At 37.4% G+C, this 22445-nt stretch overlaps 1 protein-coding gene across 1 annotated transcript in view; it reads left to right on the forward strand.

The window, feature by feature from the left end:
* KHDRBS2 (KH RNA binding domain containing, signal transduction associated 2) overlaps positions 1 to 1269 on the forward strand; it is a 386175-nt gene extending 384906 nt beyond the window's left edge. Inside the window, exon 13 of the mRNA XM_058021284.1 lies at positions 1245 to 1269. The gene's annotated coding sequence lies outside the window, so the exon portion shown is untranslated. The remainder of the gene's footprint in view (positions 1 to 1244) is intronic.
* The last annotated feature ends 21176 nt before the right edge of the window (positions 1270 to 22445 follow it).

The following is a 22445-nucleotide window of genomic DNA, read 5'->3' on the forward strand; positions in this document are numbered from 1 at the left end:
TGATCAACGACAAGGTGGGTTGGCTTCCTTCGCTTTCAACAACTAGTGGCCCAAGGTAATGTGTACACAGAAGATGCAGGAGGCCATAGAGCACCCAGAACACTGACATGGGGTTGGAGACATGACATGACATAGGGTCTACAAGAAATATTTTCAATTTCAAAAGTAGCACCTGGAGCACAGGCATATCCTAATCTTGTCTCACCTAAAATAGCACTAGATACTTAGGCAGCCCATGACCTACTTTTTAAGGGGATAAAGCTTGAATTTTTTTGACATAATACCTGTTGTAAAGGTTTTGCAGTGGTGCTGTATAAGGTCATTTCACAGATATGTTCTCAGCAGCCATTAACAGGCAGAGAACACTACCTTGCCCATGTAATAACCTGTCTGTATGTGATGTGACTGGGAAGTTGCTAGCAGGAAATTGCTGTGACTTTTACCTTCTCTGCTACTTCAGAAAACTGAAAACCTAGCTCAAATTCCACAACTCTTCATAAGCCTACAGCCAAGAAGTAGCTCCTAAATAGATCACCTTGCAAAACTACTCTTCTTTCTCTAGGGGCAAAACTGGTGGATGCACCAAATATTGGGGGATTGGCTAAAGACATCATCTCTACACATATGACATGTCTGTCTCTTATCTGCACTGTGTCATGTGACAGGAATTTTAGATGACATGAGCCTGAGCTGGAAAAGCAAAGACTACTTCTTGTTTAGAGAAATTCATCCATACTGAAAATTACTTTAAGTAGATTCATATATAGATTTGTCCATGTCCTAAGTAGATAGGAAGGCAAACTGTTGGTTAAAGTAGTAGAAACCACAACACTTTGTACCAAAAAAGTGAGCTGCAGAACTGGGACTGACAACCCATGTGGGCAGTAACACTTTGGTCAGCCTTGTAGACCAGAAAACAACAGCTGCTTGTTAGGTGGGCATGGGGACACATTCCGTTCACTTTAGCCAGGTCTATTGACAGTTTGTTCTGAGCCCCAGATAGCATGAGAATTATGTATGGCTCTTTGATATTAGAGGCTTTAAAGCAGACAAAACAAAACAAAACAAAGTCCTCTGCTTTGCTAGATGGTCCTGCCACATAGGTACTTCTCCCAGACCTCAGTCTGAGATGTGGATCTGGGAAAAAGTGAGAACAACCTGGGAATCACTGAGAGCAATCCATCATTCAGGCATGAAAGAGAAGGGAGTAAAGGCTGATGCAGTCTGTTCTCATTTCTTCCTAGAGCACCCAGACTGGAGAACAAGACAACTATTTAAAATTAAGGGATGAGAAAAGGAATTCTTCCAGAAATAAGAATTGTCCATAAGAAAAGCACATGGAAAATAGTTGTTTTGAGTTGTTTCACAAGTAATAACCTTCCTCAGCAAATCCAGGGCAACGTCTGTGGTCATCCCATTTAACACCTGGCATTTGAGATTTGTTTCTCCTTGCTGACATCTCTCACGTAAAAATAGCAACAGCATATAGAAAACCAGAATATACTTCATCCTTCTCACTTGGACTTTTCAGAAGAAGAAATTGATCTCACATCTGCAGTGGAGGTACCAATTTTCAATAATTTTTTTAGCTTTTTATTTATTTGTGGGAATTTTTTTATCAGATTAGTGCCTATTTAGCACTTTCATAGCCTTTGTTGCTTCTGTCAAAAGAGCTGAAGCAACATCTGTGTAAGTAATATCAGATGTACAACACAGGAGTAAAACATAGCACAATGCTGTCATTAAAACCCTTAAAATGCTGTATTTGTGCCAGAAATGTATACTCTACATCAGATGATGCATTTTTCTTTCAATTTTTAAAAATCTAACAGATTTTTATTATATTCAAAAACATTTCTAACATATCCAACATGGTGAAAATCCTAGAAAAAACCCTCCTTACAAGCAAAAGTAAACTTGCCTTTATGGGTTGCTAATCATGGGATAAGTGCTATTGAAACAAGAGGAACATGTATAGATTTTCAGTACTTTCACATCTCCTTTTGAATAAAATTGGCAAATTGAGATTTGTTAAATACTTCAAAATTAACCATTTCTGGTATTTAGGCTTGTCAGTGATTATGATGTGCACCTTTCATTATAAAGCAATAAACATACACACCTTCTAGCTAGTAATTAGGCAAGATTGGTAGAATATGATTCTAAATGAGTGCATTTGTCTGGTGTAGTACCTTTTCCCCTATGGTATCTCACTGGAACCATGGCATATTCAAGAAGATAACTCAGTGAATGGACTGCAATTAGCACCAACACCAAGTCTGGCTATTTTGTTATAGCATTTTAGGGCACATTTCTGTTTTCCCTGTCAGTCAGCAGTTTTAAATTCAATTGCCTTTCCTAATTATTCCCAAATCAATTATAAGTAAAATCTTATTAGCTGCATGTAAAATGTATTGCTGCATTTGGAACCTCAGTGTTCAAGTGAAACCTTTTCTTGCTTACTACAAGAGAAATTGTAGGTGTGCATAAAAAGGGGAATGATTCTATCGATACATTTCTTTCAACTGTCAGCTGAAAGATTAGGATTTTCTTTGAAAAAACTGCTTCCCTGAAGATGCTCTTGTACACTGTATTGGATCAAAAACCTGCATTTCAAACTCCTTAAGAAGTACATCAGACTGGAACTTGTGAACTGGTTCTAGTGGTCATCTGCAGAAATAAATATGTGAGCCAAAGGCAAAGAATTTTCATTTCAATACATGGTAAGCATGGTTTCAAAAGCAGCTGAGATTCATGCAATGGGACAGAGGGAGTAAAAACATGAAGCCAGTAAATGCATTCTCATGTCTGTGTGTATGGTTTTTAAGGAGAATTAGAGGCCAAAAAAAGCATGACTGTCTGGCCTCATTTCTTCTGTGAAAAGCACTAAAACAGTAACCACAACAAAGAAAAGGTCATTATTGTCAGATTCTTTTCCTCTTGTGTCTGCTTTTGATGCTTTCTCAAAATCAGGTTTAAGAAACCCTGCATTGTATTTCATTTTAAATCAGTTCAATTGAAAACTATTAAGTGGCTCCAGTGGAGGGCCAGAGTGAGATTCCTGCTGTCCACAGGCTGTGCAATGACTGGGGTCAGATGGAACTGCTATTGTAAGCTGAAGCTTTTTGAGTACAATACAAATTTTGCCTGCATTTTGAAATATGATATTATATTTAGAAATTAAAATTTTGGTTTTAAAATCCTTGTATATTTGTACTTTCTGTCGAGGCTGTTCTTAGCTATTCTTTGCCTCTAGACAGAAGATATTATGGATCAAGAAAATTTGAAAATTACTGGACTATCCAGATACTCAATCATCACAAATGTTGACATGGATGTATAATTGAGCTCCTCCTTGAAAGAGACCTAAAGGACATGGAAGCTGTTCTTGTAAAGGAGATGGAGTAAATATTGTTAAGAAAAATCCCACAAAACAAAACCAAAAATTCCTCAGTTTGTTTCTGGTTGCTTGGGGTGATTTTTTGTTGGGGGAGAGGGGGGAGGGGGGTCAGGGTTTATTTTTTAATTAAAATCCAATTATTTCTTCAGTAATAAAATGTATTAAATAATTTACCAATTTACAAAATAATAATACTATAGGACTTTATAGCTGGAAATTAACAACATAATGAATGGTTGAAATCTGAAGTGAACAAAGTGCAAAACAGTAATGCGGTAATCCTTATGAAGCAATCATAATTATAATCACAAGAAAAAGAGGAAAACCAAAGAATATAAGTGCAACCAAGATTTTGCTTATTTTGCTTTAAATATATTGCAGATTAGAATTTACTTGTTGCTAAATAACATGCTACTGGATAAAACACTTTGATCAATATTCTCTGATATTTTCTAGGAGCTACATTGCAGTCTTTCAAGATGAAAAATGTCTTTGAGATTTATAATGCATTTGTCATTTGGTGAAGGGAATTCTACTCTCCAGTTTATTTTCTTTTTGGCAATCAATAAAGCTATTTGTACAAAAGTCCATTTGAATTTGTCTAGTCTGGTATTTTCATTTCTGTGAAGTAAACAAACATGGGATAAACAGAAATTTTTATTTTAGCTATTCTATTTGGGTCTTGAGTCACCTGAGACTAATCCTTTCACAATTTAGAAAAAGTTCAAAACATATGCATGGGGTCACTTTCATTTTGAAAAAAAAATCTTGGACAGCAAAACCCAGTAACCTTTGCTGAAATGATGATAAGATTCGTAGTTGTAAAAAGTATTAATAATAAGTATTGATATTTAGCAGAATTTAATACATTAAAACTAATTTTCTTTTGGCTGTCAACAAGTGTTTGCAGACTTTTTGTACTTCATGTTTTGTAATTAATTTGTACAACTGGAGTAAATGTGAGTTTGAAAAATTGGCTCCTATTTCTACACCAGTACTCTTTAGCTCACAATATGTCTGAGTAACAGTTCTGCTGAAAAAATGGATTTTCTGACTATCCAAGGATACATCCACTTTAAACATCAGCACTGATGCAAGCTCCACCATCATATTCCTTCTTCCTGCCTCCTCTGAAGTGTTCTGTATTTCAGTGACAGAAGCCAGCATCTAGACAGAATCCATATGATAACTCCTGCTCATGCTAGTCATTACTTTCTACTCAGTTATATTTGTCTATTATGCCTTACTAAGTCTCTTTTTAGGCTTCTGCTTCATGCAGAGATGCTGGAATCGTGTAAGGGCAGAGAGTTTAACTGGCTTTTCACATCTGAGACTTGGAAAGAGAAAATAGAGTCTTCCAGGTTATGTTTGCTTCCCAGTAACCCAAAGACTCCCCCAGTGGCTTTTCTTTTGAGGCTTCTGGAATCACATTTCTATGTGACCTAATATGTGTACATGTGTAATATGTACATGTGTACAGATACAGCTTTTGGTGGTTTCTGTGTCTGTTAGTAACTTTAAATGTGCAGCCACTTTCACGTTAAGATGACAGAGCCATAGGAATGTAAATTATGTGAGATTAGTAAAAGTCATGAAAATTAGCAACTGAGTGAAAATCAGGGAGTGGAAAAGGCTGGAACACCATTCTTTACCTTTCTCACCCTGAAAAGAGCCATGGCACATAAGGCTGCTTGCCTAGGCAGAAGAGGGAAGAGGGATTTGTGTGTAGAAATAAGAGTTGGGAAGGAGCAGTGAAGAGGGAGAATGAGGGAAAACCTTTGACATGGCAATAGCAGCCAGGGGCACATGAGACAAAAAACTGCTCCCAAGACATGAGAAACTGAGCACCTTCAGAAATAACATCTTTATTTCTTCTCTGCTTGAGGAGATCACAGTTAGCTGAATAGGTAGTTGGATGGAAAAAGGACACACGTTTGAACTGCTTCATAACCCAGAGATTTTAGGTGGTCTGGGATATCTTAATTCTTGAACACTTGGGACCCTTATTGATAATGGCTCATTGATAAGGACAGCAATAAAACAGAAGGCTGGGGTGACTATAATAAATGTACATAGTTAACTAGAATAAAGCATTTTGATGGCTGGTATTTTTAAATAATTAGCTAATTAACCTTAACTATATCAACCTTTTCTCTTTACCAAGGTTAAATAATTGAAAGGAAAGACTTCTGGGGAAGTTGCAGTCTTACACAGAGGACAGCCACTTATTGACATGGTAGAAACCTGCTTAAAGAACCTGTTTAAAGAAGGTGTTTGTAACAGAGGGGAAATATTCACACACATACACAAAAATCAATACATGCTTGCATTTTAATTGTGAGAGAACATAACAGGAAAAAAATGTGCAGTTCTGAACAATTTTCAAGCAGTAGTCATGTATTTTATGACGTATTTATTTTTTTCAGTGATAGAACCTATCAATTTCTCCTTTATTGTTGCAAACTTACTCTGTCTCCAGGCATCTTCATTTCCTAGCTGTGGTTCTCAAAATTGTTTCTAGGAGACCTGAGAGAACTTGAGACCCCTGGTTAGCAAACAGCTCCCTGTGAAGCACATCACCATTGAAATTCTCATGGGAAATAAATAAAGTCTTATTCCAAATGAAAAAAAAAAAATATGCTGTCCAGTGGTCATAATACATGAGGGTTGTAGAAGTGTAGAAGCAACAGTTTTGTATTGCATGTTACCAAAAAAGGATTAAAATGGACTGGTGTAAGACCAGTGTGTAGCAACATGGTGGTGTTGCAGGGACAGTGCCTGATGGTAACCACTACTCAGGGCAGAGAGATAAGGGCTGCCATCACTGCTGTCTCATTCACCTCATCAGTGGGCTGAAACCAATTCCTTCCCACTTTTGAGGACACCCTCAGCTGCTGAGGAACTCTGCAGACCAGAACTGAGGGAGCGTTTTCCAAACATCCTTGGATCATGGGTTGGCAGCAGAAAATCGTGGTGTGAGCGGCTGGAAGAGGCTTGAAACCTGAGAAGTGACAGTGGTGGAAGGAGCAGAAATTGCAGAAATATTCTGAATTTCTCTTTTCCTTAGGACTCAGGCGTGGAAAGTTGAATTATTCATGGCGCACTAGGCTTAGCAGCAATACAAGGAGAAATTTTGCAGACAGGGGGCATATTAGAGAAGTCTCCTTGGAGTGGAGGGAATCTCCTAGGTCAGACAGTGTATTCAAAAAAGCACAAAGGTCTGAAATATTTCTGAGAGATCAGTCCAAACAGACACCTATAAAGTAGTTACATGGGATAAATATGGAAATTTAACTAAGAAGTGATATATCCATCATCTGGTGACCTTACTTGATATTCCTGTTGAAGTTATCAAATCTGAGAAGTCTCAATTAAAAAAAACACTCATCTCCTCCTTTCCAAGGATGCTTCAAAGCTGTTCTTCCTATCTTGTTCTTAAGTTGTTTTTGGCTTTCAGTATATCTAAGCTGCAAAAAATAAAAAATCAACACCACTCTTAAAGTGCGGTAGTTTTGGAACTCTGTTCTGTATAAATGATCAAATTAAAAGGTAAAGGTCAGAATGGTGTTTTGCTAAAATCTGGCATTTAATTGGAAAAATGTTAACTCTGAGCTCAACTAAACTCTCTGTTGTATTTCTTCAGACTGTCTCTGGTGTTTTATTTATGTGTGCAGCATGCTGTGATTTTGTCTCTATGATTTGTGCTTGTTTTTCAGCCTGTTCTTGCATATTTGACATGGATTTAATCCTTTCTGCAGCTCATCCTCCCCCACTTCTATCCTATCTTGAGTTATAGCTTGATATTTGAAATATTTCCTGCAAATAATTTTATCTGGAGTGGGAGGATTATAATAATGTTCAGAACATTGATCTCAGTTAAACTTATAGGGCACAAAGTTGCACAGAGAATTGGGAGTTTACCCAAAGGCATTAAATCACTCAGAAGGTTTATAAATATGTAGTGAGGGATGTATAATATTGAACTGGGTGATGCAGTTCAATGGATAACAAGCAAGGTCCAAAGAATGGCTACATAATGCCTTGCATTTCTAAGTTATTTATTATAAATCTCATACTTTCAAATGGCCTATAACTAGAAGTACTCTTTGTTTATAGATGAATAGTAACTAATCTGAGTGTTCTCTATCTACCTGTCTTTGGACAGAATATTTCAGTATTGAAATCCTTTAAATTTTCTTCAGATAAGCAGTTAAATATATCAAAGTGTCCAAAATAGTTTTGTCACTTCATTTGTTTAGTCATGACTTGAAAATACTCTAAAGAAAGGATTTCTTATTGTAGAAAGTGGTGAAGAAACAGATACTGTCTACAACACACATTTAATACCACACACAGGTACTACAACCACCAAGGAAACCTTGTGGGATTCCCTTCTAAAAATGCACTGGAATGATAAAGAAAGTGCCTTCATATTCTAGGCAGTCAATATCAGTTTCTGTAAAATCAGAGTAAATTTTTAGTCAGTATTATACTTTTTTGAGAAGAGATGGAATACAACCTTTGAATTTGTTCAAAATTACAATTTTCTACACAAAAACTTTCCTTATCATAGTAGGTAACAACCAAGGTCATGTAAAAGCACAGATTTTAGTAGCAAGGATGATTATAAAGCTCTCAGATGTCCAGACCTTCAACAGTTTTACTCTTCAAGGACACACTTGGAGATGCACAATAGTCACTCTGAGCTGCCGCTATGGAAATTGTGCACTATAAAACACAGGGTGGGTTTCGAGTGTCTATTGTAAGTACCACTGCTTTTACATAAAATATATACACACATTTTTCATATAAATACACACAAAAATTCTTTTAAAGGAGATTTTCACAAGGTGAAAAGCGAGAGGAAGCAATCAATTATTTAGGTTTTTAAAACAGTAGAAATTTTCTAAGATGCAGACTGCCCTTTGCAGAGTTGTGTGCCTTTTGGTGTATTTGTTCTGTCTGTCTTAAGGTTTCTGTTCCAGGAACCACCACAGACGCTGGGACTTCCACTTGACACCTGTTTTTCAGCACTCCACATCCAGTGTTTTGGATCAATCCAGCCAGGTTTGCTGAATTTGGTAGCCAAAGAGGCACAGAATACATTTTTGATGATACTAACACATAGAATGAGATTGCAGGACTTCAGAAACCTCCTATTTATGTCTGTTTAGTCTTAGGCAAAAGCACTGTGGTTCAAAAGTTCGCGCTCCAGGAAAGGACTGCTACAGCAGATATAAGGAAATACCACCATAAATCCCCATAGTAGACACAGAAAGGGTAACTTTGGAAAATATCTGCCAAATATATTCAATAAAATTGTTTCTCCCAACATAAATGTTAAGGTAAGTAGGCAGACAGTAGTCATACAGATGAGCAGACCTACACTATAAGGTAGGGACCATGAAAGAGAATTCAGAGTCTTTCATGCTTCTAGGAAGGTTGCTGTAGAGAAAAAAAAATATAAATTCATACAGTTTATCCAAATCACTTACAGTAGATACCTCCTAAAAATATTGCTGTTTTACAAAGCAATGGTATCATTATATTTCTGTAAGATTTTGGTGAATGACACATACATTAACACATGAATGTTCTGCTTACTATACACCTATCTGTAAACTGAAGTATGAATACATTGGTTTCAAACCATTTTCCTGCTGTCAGATTAAAACTGAAATTGTCTAATACAAATAAAAAATGAAAATTTCACCTAGAAAATGTTCAAGATTTGTTAATCAATTTTTTTTTGTGAAAAAGATGCAACAGTTATGGGAAATAATATAAAAGTTTTTTCTTTAAAAGGACTTGACCAGTTAAAATTGTTTTCATCATAGTTTATTTATAATTGCTAACATCATGAATACTTCATAAAAACATAGTCAAACATTTAGATTTAACTTTAACAGGTCATGTTTAGCAATTACTGCACAAAAGAAAAAGACCCTGAAGATTATTGTTCCATCAGACTTTGAGGCCATGGATTCTCTGCAGATCACATCAGGGAATTCTACAGATGAGGGTATTTGGGAGGGTATTTGAAGAATAAGCACTATAATTGAGTTACTTCTTGGTTTCCAAAGTGAGTAATGCATGCTCAGATCCACAATCAGATATTCCCCTTAGCTCAAGAAGCTACAGATATAAACTCAAATCCATGATGTGGAAATTCTTCTCTGTTCTAGAAAAGATGCAGTGAACAAAGGCCTCTGGAAGCAAACAATTCAATAGACAAGAAATAAAATGTGTTCAACAAGTGGCAATATAAAGTTTGCAAGAGAATTTAGGCAATACACTTTTACATCTAAAACAATCTCAGTAGGCACAAAGAGTCTTGTAAGTGGCCTTTGCATTTATAAAATGAGAGCAAGAGCAGAGACATTCTGGCTGTGGGTGATCTTCCTCAAGACCTGTACTGAAGTATCAGTACCAGCACTGACTGTTTCTGAAGGAGTGTCAGAAAGGACATTTTTATTCCATTATAAAGCTCCATATTCTAAGGATAGTTTTGCTCAGTCATTTTACAAAAATTCTTCTTGCTTATTTGTTTTGCTTCACAGCGGATTTGGACCAGGCTATCACAGACACAACTATCATAGCTGTGTGAATTTCCTGCACAGCTTGCTATGCAAAGAATTTCACATTGAGCAGTCAGTGATATCTGCTCCCATACACATGCCAAATTGCAAAAAACTAAAGCAAGCTAGCATGGCTTGGGTTGTCTTCCAGTAACTGAAGGCTGAGCATGTGCACATGCAGAGTTTCTACACAGCAACTGGCCCTTAGCAATGTGCTCACATTCTGAACCTTGAAGACATGTCTGTTCTTTAAAAACTCCATTCATGTAATGCTCTCAAAGTGCTTATAATATCTGTTTCTTTTCTCTCTCTTATGGCTTTAATAGCTTTATATAGACTTACCTAGCATGTGCATGAAAAGGCAGAACACATAATAAAAGCAGCAGTATAAATTCCTCATTTACTTTAGGAAATTACAGTAATTTAAGTTTGCCTTATTCACTCAAGTAGCATGAGACCCTAGTGTGTAAACAAGGACAACAACATTAAAATGTGTTCATCTGAAACCAAACCATCTTAACTCAGAGTTTGACTTTTTTTCATCCAAGCTGTACACTAAATGCTGTCTTTAAGTTAACCACCTTACATAGGAAGCCTCATTTTTCAAATATTGTCAAGATCATTAATTTTCTATATCCTGGAAGGTAGGATGGCTTCACCAGCAAGCCACAGATCACCAAAAGGCTTCCTAATGATTTTTTTAAATATGGGAATGAGAGAAAATACATCAGAAAGCTAATAGTTTGCCTATTTGTTAAAAGCACCCATTGTTTCCAACAAGGAGCAAATGACAGACAGTCTCAGAGATTTCATACCAAGCTGACATAGAAATTGCAGACTGTGGTTGCAGATGTGAACAATCACATCAGATCAAGCCCTGAACATTATCTAAGCAGCATCCACTTTGCAGTTTGAGAGTTTTGGTAACATGGCACCATGCCTGTGAGCCCAGAAAGCAAATCATAGCTGCACACAAACATGCCCTGCTTTCAGCCAGACTTGCTAAAGTCCTTCAGCCAGAAACACTCAGCAATGGAGCTCTGGGAGAGACCACTGAATTCACCACCTTTCTTCTGGCGTAATCTACTACGCCTAAAGCCTTTCTACAGCTATTTATCTATTCAGTTGTTATCATTTGAAGACAATTTGTGTCCTCAGAGCCCACTGTGTGTTGTATTGCATTAAAATAGGTCAGCTGAGAGTGTCTGGAGGGAAGTTCTTTCCCTGGAAAAATTAGGTATGATCAGAGCTGCCTGAGCGCAGCAAGGAGCACATGGGGATTGAAAGGCAAAGCCATTAGGGAGGCTGCAGCATTAACTTCACCAGACACTATCTGGTTAAAAACTCCACAGCTGGGCCTTAGAGGGAGAAGCAAATAGGATATTTTCCAGGAAGTCCAGAAGGGACTACAGAAAACATGTTGCTAGGTAGGTATCTACTGAAAGTTCCTAGCCTGGGAACAAGGCCAGAGTAAAGCTCCCCCACAGTGTGGGCAGAGGGAAATGGAGAGAAAATTGAAAATTCTTTCATTTCACCTAGCAGATCTAAGCATGCCTAGAGACTTAGAGTTTCTAGTTCTAGTTCATATTTAGAAAAGACTACCTTGGCAGGCTATAACCCAAACAGGAATTTTTATTCACTCACTGAAGTCAAGTCCATCCTGATCACTGGCTGGTGCAGCTTCCCACTGTGCATACTCAAAGATATACAGCTCTGTGGATTTCCCAGATTTCCTGTGCATGTTTTTCAAAAGAGTAATGGTTGTTATTCAAGAAAATACTCTGATGTGAATTCTCATCACTGTTAATTAAATCAAATTACTTTTGTTCCTGTGCTCAGAAGATGTGGACGCACTGTCTTTTCATAAGAAATATTTCACACATGATCCCATATGTCTTTCTGTAAAGTCTTCTTTTGTATGAACTCGCCAAACTGAAGGTTTTCCATCTTTCCTTCTTAGTCATATTTTTTAAATTTAGCTGTTCTCTCAATTCTTTCCAGCCTTCATACATTCATCTCAAAATATGGTGCATAAAATTGGCACAGAAATTTATCTGAGATCACAGTGTGACTGTCAATGTACATTAAACAACAGCAGTGATAGATTTATTTCTGACACAATACATAAAATAGAAAGTGTTTTTACAGTTATCAGAAATTATTTATCTAGCATGTAAGGTGTCTTTCAGTGGTACAGCAAAATAATTATCTCCTTGCATATGATACTCTTATTAATACTTTAGAATATGATCTTCCTGCCATTTGGAGAAGAACCTGCCATGTTTGTTGGTTGGTTTGCATCATAACATACAGGACTGGAACTCCTGCATAGAAAGGCCTTCTCCATTCATTCAATTTCCACCTTAATTTTTTTTTATTTTGCAGTTGGATTTGATCTTGCTGACATCAACTCACCTCTCAAATCCAAAGGTAAAGAAAAGCACTGGAAAAGGAGAAAAAGCTTGTTCCAGGTTCCTTTTTAAATAGATGTGTGAATGGAATTAAATGCAGCGAACTAGTGAAGACTACTGAGTTAGAGAGTGTGAAAGATGAAAAATAATACTAAGTGAAGAACTTCATTTTCAACATACATTGTCATCATAGGCACTGCATAGCAGAGGATGTGGAGGAAAGTTGGAGGAGGAGGAGGTGAAATCATTCATACTATTCATCTCAGCTAACTTCTACTCACACCTCTAAAGACATTTGTAAGGCCTCCATGATGCTGAAAATAAATGGTTTCTGTTTATTCCAGCACTCTAAAATACTGGTGAAAATATTGACTCACACTGAACTAAGATTAGGATTTTGTCATATTGCATGTGATAAACCTCTCCAGTTTGACAAGCAGCAATTGATAACTACTATCCCACTACAGTTTTTCAGCAACTTGTGTGGCAACTTTACTGTGATTTCATCATGCACAATTTCATCATATTTCCCTGAAAGTGTCATAGGGGATACCATCAAAAGCCTTACTCAAGTCAAGAATTATTGTGTCTTCTGCTTCTCCTTTTGTCCTCTAAGCCAGTTATCCTGTCAAAAAAGGAAATCAGTCTGGCTTGTAGGTATTTGCTCCTAGCAAATCCATACTGGCTGTCTCTTACCACCTTATTGTTCTCCAGGTACCTTCAAATTGATTTCTTAATAAATTGTTCCAATAACTTTCTAGCATTGAATTTAGGGTCCCTGCTGTATAATTTTCTGGAATCTATTTCTCTACAGATAGGTACTATGATATCTGTCCTTTCCCAATCCACTGGAGACCTTCTCGAACTGGGAGACAAATGCTGATGGTGTATTCAACTCTGTTGATTTACTATTAGAAGAATCTATGCTAAAGTTAGTATTTCAAAGCAGAATATTTACAGTATTATATCATTTTAGCTTCAAATTAAGAAGCATAAATGCATTCTATGGAAATATCATTGTCCTCGGGAGAAGTTTCTATGTATTCCCTGAAATAGTATTACTCAAAAATAATGACCTAAATGATTGTAGGTGTATTCATAGGAAACCATAAAAAGCAGGAAAGAGGAAAGGCAGGAAGAAAGGAATGGAGGGAGACAGGGAAGGAAATATATTTCCCAAAAAGTTAATACGGGCATGTAAGAAGCAACATCACAGGATGACTCTGAGAATGGTTTCTAGATAAATCTCCAGCAACACAGTACCCTAAAAAATCAATAAATTTTAAAACTAAACAATCATTTTTGAAGTAGAGCACACAAAAATAGGGGAATTACTCTGTGTGTCCTTGCTTCTACTTACACACTTGCATGATTTTTTGGACTGCTTCAAGGAAGCTGATGCAGATAAACCAAACAACAACTTCTTCCAAAATATAGCTCTCTCTACAGAGGTGTTTCTTATCAGTTTAACATTAATTATTTGAAGCATTGTGTATGATCCTGGAAACAGCTGTGAAGTTGCCCAGATTAAAAGGAAAAAAAAAACCCAAAACACAGCAGCTTGAATCTAAAAGACTGTAGGCTGATTTTCCAGACAGGTTTGTTGTTTTTTAAAGCTGTCATTCTGTTTTTAGGTGAGAATGAAGTACTCTACATGGGAATGTTTCCTAATTTAAAGAACCTTTTGCGTATGTTTTTTTTTAATATAATCATTGATGAATGTTAAATACTTTGTGCATATTCCTAACTGTTCTCATACAAAATTTTTCCACAAAAATAACTGTAGTTTGACTATGAGCACTGCAAGACCATGGCATATTATCTTCCTTGTTCTGTGAAAAGAGAATTCCTCCTGAGAAATCCTTTCACTCCTGTAACAGCCAGCCATAGAAAGTTCTAAAGTACAACAGTGGTAATATTTCAGCAATGTAGAAGAATCAATGATGAAATTCTCTCTTGGTGTTTAATTGAATATACTCAATAACACTGGCAAGTAAGCACTGACTGTACCTCAAAATGCTCTTAGGTTGGTGGAAGCAATAGCACAGAGGGAAGTGAAGCTCTGTAAACAGAAGGTAAACATCAAGGTCATTTATCAAATTAAAGAGGGAGAAAAGGAAACATTGCAAACACAGCTGGCTTTCAACATTTACTTCTCCTTAAAACAAATTTGTCTTTTATAGATTACAGTAAGCTTTAAGGAGAGTAAGATGTCTGGGAACTGCAAGAAATCCTTTATGAAACAGGACAGGGAGGCAGTGATGACTGGCAAGAAGTGAAGACAACTAAAGTGAGAGGGATATTTCTAAGAGGCATCTCTGTTCACAGCATGTGTCTTGTGGATGTAAAGAATGGCTTGACAATGAGAAAAGCTCTGGTCCTAAGCCTGATTAAAGGAGGCAAATTCAGTTTTGTTGTTCCATTTTCTGGCATATGCTCCCACATCTCATTGCATGCAGCCTGCACATACAAACACCCACAAGATCTTGTCTTTGTCAACTACAGCATTCTTCTCTTGCTTTAAAATATTAACATGAATTATCTTAAACCTATCTCTCTCAGTTTTCTCTGGTGAGAAGAAACAGAAGGCTATGTTTAAGAGGTCTTTTTGTTCCATTTACTGCTAATTATGAATATAGCTTTCGCAGCATTTCTTCACCAAAACAAATTTTCATCCCCTCTCATAGCACATCACTTCCTGTTTTCTAAAACTCTGCTACAGTCAGAAATAACCTCTGTTTCAAACTGCATCCATTTTCGCTCTCTCAAGTGTCTTCCTCTCCACACAAAATGTTACCCATTGGAATTTCAGTCAGATCACGCTCTCACCTATCTAGGTGTTCAAATCGTATTCAAGGTGCCTTGAGAGCCAGGATTGCCTCCAAAACCTGGAAGTTGTCTGTCTAAGTGTGAAGATGTGTGAAAATATGAACATGTGACATTAAAGCCAGTCATGGAAATAATAGCTGGGAAAGCCAAGAAGCCATGATGAGATTACTGCTCATTATGAAAAACTCATCAGAAAACCTGGCCAAATTCAGGCAAGGAGTCCCAGATGTGACAGATGTGACACAGGTCTTAGATGGCATTGTCTGTAGAATTGCTTAATATAGCTAAGATTGTGTGCTATATATGGAAAAAATATGAATTCATACTAAACTCCAACAAAAACAAAAGAATGTAACAAGAAGTTAATTTCATTGTGACAAGCAGTATGAGAACTGTCCCAGCATTTCCAACAGTGCCTTGCAGGACCTATCTCTTGACAGGAACCTCTCTACAGATAAGTAGCAATATCTGAGGAAGAAACAGCCAAACTGTAAACAGTTCTTAGAAGACACAAACAGGGCAAATAATGAAAAAAGCACTTCACTGGGGAAAAATTGGACAGCACAAAACATGAAAGAAATCATAATTTTAAGAAAGGCAGAATGTTTTTGGAAAATAAAAGGCTCAATTAAAAATAAGGGGAAAAAAACCTATATAAATGACATGCATAAGATTAAGCTATTAGAAAGCATAGACCAATCATGGGTTCAGTCAGTAAAAAAAGGCTAAGTGACAACAAGTGCCAAGGACAAGCCAGCAGGACAGAAAAAAACCTTTTGACAAAGTGCTAATCCCTGCTGACCATACAGATCCAAACAGTTTGGGCGTGCTGGAAGGACAGGACAGCTTTCGAGGCACGAGGGGGGACAGCCCTATGGTGCCAACAGAAAAAGGAGGCAGAAGGAATGTTGATGTGGATCAGAAGAGGAGAGTTGATGGTGCAGACAGCAGAACTGCTGAGCTGTAAATAGCTAGAAGGACAAGTGTGAACAAAGCATCAGAAGTAGAGTCCTTTAAGCTTTTGAGCAGAGGTGATATTCTGTGACTGGCAAAGCACAGCGGCTGTGTCAGTCTACAAGGCTACCCAACTAATTCAGGCAATAACAGATATGAAAAGCTTTGTCAGTTTCTAGGGAGAATAAAAACCCATGAAGAATAAGACTTTTTACAGATTCAGACAGGTTATAAAGAGAATTTTAGAGGAAAATTATAGTTTCAGATCAGGTACTGTTTGGAAGTACTCATCCTGAGCTGTACAAGGACAAAACAAGAAATAGGAACACTTCAACAGCATGAGGAAAAAAAAGTATAATTTTCCCATTTTTTTAAAATGCATTTGGAATACATTATTGAGAATCTAAAACAAACCTATTAGATCTCTGTTTGCTGATGGTAAAGCCTAATTTTTTTAGTGTTTGATCTATGTGTTTCAAAGGGTCTCAGCATAAACAATATATCCATTAAGGACAGCTTAAAATGCAAAACAGATTCAACAGATCCATATAAACTAATAAAAAAGCAGACACTTCAAGGGGATCCATTTTCACTGTTTTTTCTCCTTCTCCCACAAGAGTTTAATGCAGTTTTAGAAAGGACAGCTTCAGCTACCTCACTCAGGAGTGAATGAACTCTGAACACATTAGGCATTCATGCTTGATTTCTTTGAATCACTGATTCTAGCTGGTACTCAAGTTCTGAGGCTAAAAATATAGCAGAATTAGACTTTTCACTAATTTCCACAGTAAAAGTGACTGTGAAGTGATGCACAGTGGCTTGGCTACTGGACAGCTTTATGAACAATTAGGATGGAGGGTAATTACTGCAGTGCCACTTGAATGTCAACGCTGTTTCAATATTCTGGGGCATGATTGTGTTATGGTCACAATTTCTGGGGATATTAAATTAATGCAAACATTCCTGGTTTTCCCCTTAAGTTGTACCTGCCAGCATTTGAATGCAAATCAGCTGCAGAAAATCCCCTGGGGTTATTCTCAGAACAACCACGTTCCTTATGTGCTTCCTCTGAATGTAAATGTCATCTGGATCACTGAGGAGGCCAGACAGCAGCTTGGTCTGGAGACAGCATCCTCTTTCACCACAAACAAGGATCAGAGCTCCAAGTGTCAGAAGGAGGAGGCCAACGTGAGCACCAGAGCCTGCCAACACCCTCAAAACTGGAAGATTTGTGTAGGATATTTCTGTGCTGTCGCAGCAGTCAGGACAGAGAAGAAATCGTAATTCAATTTCATTGTATCTTCATGAGTTTCCATGGTGATGCGGGGGGGAAAAAAAAACCAACAAAAAGCTGCAGTTACTTCTCTCTGCTGCCAGTATTTTGGGAGGCAGAGGTGGAGGGTTATGGTGAGGAGCAGGAGGCTCACGGACATTTCTCTCCTCAGAGGCATTGCAATCCTGTGCAGGGTGGTGTGATACAACAGACACAACCCAGTAATGCCAGAGGGGATGTTGCTATCACTCAGTCCTGGGGTACCTCTGTATAACACTTATGTGTATACATTTATTCCAGAAATTATTTTTCTCTAAAAGGAAAACAGAAGTCCAGCTAGCAGCAGCTTCAAAAATTAAACTAGAATATTACCATCAGTCTATTTCCATCTGTTCAGCCTCCCGTCTTAGTCAATAGGAATGAGAATACTTTTGTGAACACTCATTACTTAGAAAAGGAGCAGAGGCAGATCACACAGCAAGGTCTTACACCCCTCTATTTTCAGGTCATGATTATGACAGAGAGAATGCCTCTGCAGGACAGTATAATGGGTTAAATAATTTTTTAAAATATGGATGATATTCCTCTGTAAATCGATGAAGGACAAGGGTCTGAAAAGCTATAAGACTCTGCTGAATTCCATAAGATACATCTGTCAGGATGCTCAGCATCCCAGGGAATTTGATTTTAGCATTTTAAGGCAGCTTTAAGAGAGGTTTTTTTAACCTAATCTGAAATTTTAAAACCTCATGCTAAGGACTGTTGATCACTTGCCATTCTCACTAAGAGCTCTGCTATTAAATATGTTTTGTAATTTGGTTATTAAGCAATCAAATAGATACTCTTGGGAGAAATAGAATTCCTTATAGCTCTTTGAGACAGCATTATGGATTTCATGTTATGATTAATACAATTTGCATACTTTGGGTGCTATTTCCTACTTGTCCTTTCCTAACAGAAAACATTAATATCACTGATTTTTTTCAGCAGGGCAGAGAAAAGCTGCAGAAGCAAACATTGCTTATTTCCCAAATTAGGGGCATTTGAACAATCCATAAAGGAAAGTTTTTAAACATGAGGATAGCAACTGACACTTCAGCTGCAATAAGATAAAAACATTAATTCTTGCACCCACTAAAAAACGAAAAAATAACGAATTTGGCATTCAGGCTTATATTGTTGACAATACAATAATGCAATCAGAACATCATTGCAAACTGACATTCACCCTTTAAGGTTGTTTATGAAGGACAAACTGCTCATAAATATGATTGGAAGGTACCCTACAAAAATTTATCAATGTATATACTTCATCAATGTCATCTGAATAAATTATAAATTCAATTAAACAAAACACTTCTTTTTTGAAAATTAAATACTTCGTAATATAATATTAACTTTCTAATAGCTGCTAAAACATAACTGTTTCCTCAATAAACATCAGCTGGAGAATGTGGAAAAATTTTGTCACCACATCATAAACCAAAGAAGCAAACGCTGAAATATGTAAAATATTTCTAACAAAAACAAAAAATATACATAAAATTTTTTAGAAATATATATAACATTTATGAAGAGAGATCACAGAATCAAACCAGCCAAACTAGAAATTAGGCCCTTGGTGACTAAATTTCATCACTACAGCTCTATTGGAGCCCTATGCAGTGAAAATCAGAAATGTCTCTTATGAAAACCAGCTTTCTTATTTCTAGTAAAATATGCTTGTATTGGTAAAGGTTAAGCAGAATCTCATCATCATTGGATAAATGAGATTTATGAGCCCAAGAAACACACACTAAGCCAGAGTACATGGTGTTCCCACTAAGAATGCTGCTGGCCCCCTGTGCCAGCACAATATGGTGCAGCCTCCAGCAGCAGAGAGGAAAAAAATGTGTAATTGGCAAAACTGTATCATTTATTTCCCCTTTTTTTTTTTTTTTTTTTTTTTTTTTTAGGTAAAAAGAATATTTTTACACTGATTTTGACGTAAAGTTATGAAGGCAATTTTTGAACCTGGCACATTATGCCAAGGGAAATGATGCACAAACAATGCATTTATCCTTATTTTGTTCACTATGGAATATCTTATTATTCTGGAATTGAAATGTTGGCATTTTGGATCCTGACTTTGCCCCAAATATCATTTTTTTTATTTCAACGGATAGTCCCCTATTGCTCTGTAGGGGGAAAAAAATATTAGTTTTACATGTGTACACTAGTAAAGCATCTTAATAAACTGGTACATGACACTGCTGTTTTTACAAAACAGCAATTCCATTTGACCCTCATCTTTTCAGCCACTACTGCAACAGATTTTGTTGGTGCTATTAGGAAACCATGTGCCAAGCAGATATGGGTTTAACCCTAAACTATCCTGCTACCTCTGAATGACAGCATTCCTGGAGAAGCTTGGGAATGGCTGAATATCCAGGGTGTTTGGGCCTGCCTCCTCACTTCTGGAGTAGCTTTGGGTCCAATGCTGACACAGGCAATAGTAAGTGAGTTCAACTCCTGCTTTTTTTGTAGTACCCTGACAATGCCACTTCACCATGCAGAGAAAACAGGTCCCCACCTGTGGGAAAATAACAAGATTGACAAGAAAGATGGTAAACACACTCAAGTGACAAGAAATATGGTAAACACACTCAAGTGACTTGCAGCTGGGGTGTAGAAAAACACATGCATCATTCTAACTGTTGTTTAGTTGTACATATTTGACAAGTGCAAGATCTGAGTTTAGATAACACAGGCCTGTGATAGGCACAGAGGTACCCTACTGAACATGCTCGATGTTCCTGCCCTGCTGTGGGAAGGGTCAGGGCACAGTGGTACATTACACCTGTGTGAATCCCTGATATACAGGAGGAACCAGCAGGTTGGGTGATCTCTAGCATGGATTGTGGGGCCTGAATCCCCCTGTGTGCCTGTGTCCACACCCTGCTTTGGACATCCCACAGCTGGCAAGGGAACAGCCACGCTGGCTCTGGTTGTCCCAGCGTCCTGCCCACGCCAGCTCACACATCACCCATGCTGTAACTCTTGTCTGGGTCACCTTTAGTGGTCTAGCTGCTCCTGTGTGCTGTTTCTTCATGCAAAACAACTATTAGCACTCCTGGGATTCTGAGAGCCTGTAAATCACATACTCCTTCCCCTCCCTGTAGTGCATTTCCACCCTTTCAATTGATATCCGCCTGAGAAATGCTGCTAAAGCTACATGTGTAGAGATTAAAGGCAGGATCTGCTGTGACTTAAAGACATCAAAAGCCAAGAGCAGTACGACTGGAGTAAATTGCATGTTACTGGCTTTTGTTAGCCTCCAAAAGCCTCTGATTATCATTCTTGCTGTAAGTGTTTGCTACTGCTTCTCCAGCGATTGTAGCTGCCCATCAGAGGTGATAAATGCTACCTCCCAAAAGAGCACAGGTGATTTAATTGACATGCAAGGGCAGGAACTGAGGCAGGTGGGCATAGTGACCTGTGAAAGCTGCTGTTCGTGACACATCGCACGTTGCATTTCCTGGTTAAATTATAGTTTGCGGAAACAATTGCCGTTTGTCTAAACCTGGATTTCAAAGAGAAAAAAGCAACTATTGCTGGTAGTTTAAATACACTATAAAGCCATGCTCCCACCACTTTCCTCTCCACTTGATGCAATTATACCGGTGTAAAAGCACACCTTTATGCTTATTTACCTCTCTTGCTCCCAAGTGGCAGGTACCCATCCCAGTGCAAGCTGCCTTGGGAGCAGCATAATGAAATGCACTCGTACAATTGCACCCCTTGGATGCATGAGAATGAGAATACTGGTTTTATAAAGGCCCATCCATCCTAGTACCACATCTCCAGCAGCAGCTGTCAGCAGATTTGGATGAAGTGTGAGACTGGAATAAGAGCATAGAATATTCCCCTGAGTGCTGTCCCACCTCACCAATCCCTATTGGAGGGGTTCTCTCAGCTTGACATAGCTTCTATATTTAGAAATTCAGGTTAAAAACCATAACATAGTTTCACCTAATAATTCATTAACTGAGAAGACCAGATATAATTGGTTGGTTTTTCATTTCTCTGCACAATTCACTATATTTTACAGAAGTCTTCTACCTGCAGTTCTAATTCTGGGTTTCCCTGCTGGTGGTTGAGATGGCTTATGGGTTGTTCATCCCCTTCATATCTAGCTCATCACTCTCTCAATATTTCATTCCTTTCTGTCCATTTCTCACAAATTTCAGAGGTATTGCTTTGTTGTTTGTTCTGCCATGGTGATCTCATTTTGCTCGCTCATCTTAAATCTTCCTTCTTTTGTTCTTCAGTCCATAAGTGACTTTAAGTCCCCAGGCATAAAACTCTTGCAATAACCTATGTGCAAACACCAAAATTTTTTTTTTCTGTACGAACAAACGAGGATTAACTATTTTTGTATGTTTCCTGTGGGACTCTAGACATGTTCTTGAATTTATTGTAGAAATGTCCCTTAAAGATACTGAGTGCTGCGATTTTTTACAGTTCAATTAAAAATAAATGTTTATAACATCTTTGGATGTCTTCAAAAAATTTTTTTGTTTTTTTCTTTTACTTCTAATTTTTTGGGATAGTAATAAAGTTATATATATTTAATTGAAAAACCTGGTTTAAATATCTTCTTCAGAGAAGATATTTAAGATAGGTGTAAGTAAAGCTTACAAATTAGCACATCCTTTTTGCAAAATTTTATGTATGAAGAAGAATTTAGTTAATTGTTAACTAGTTTAGTTAACTAGATATTATTCTGTAGACAAAACTTTACGGCAAAATATGGAGAAAAAAAGTAAAAAATGAGTGACAAGAACAGGATGTGTATAGTATGACAATGGTGACATGACGTAAAAGTCTGGAAAATGAGAAGTCACACAAAAAAAGTTTGTGAAAAATTGGGAAAAACTGTGGAAAACTCATTTCATGAGTTGTTATTTGTTCACCCTAAATATTCTGTATTAAATTTTGCTGTACACAATGCCATTATT

This window comes from Melospiza georgiana, chromosome 3 (assembly GCF_028018845.1).
Source record: "Melospiza georgiana isolate bMelGeo1 chromosome 3, bMelGeo1.pri, whole genome shotgun sequence".
In the NCBI taxonomy this organism is placed as follows: domain Eukaryota; kingdom Metazoa; phylum Chordata; class Aves; order Passeriformes; family Passerellidae; genus Melospiza; species Melospiza georgiana.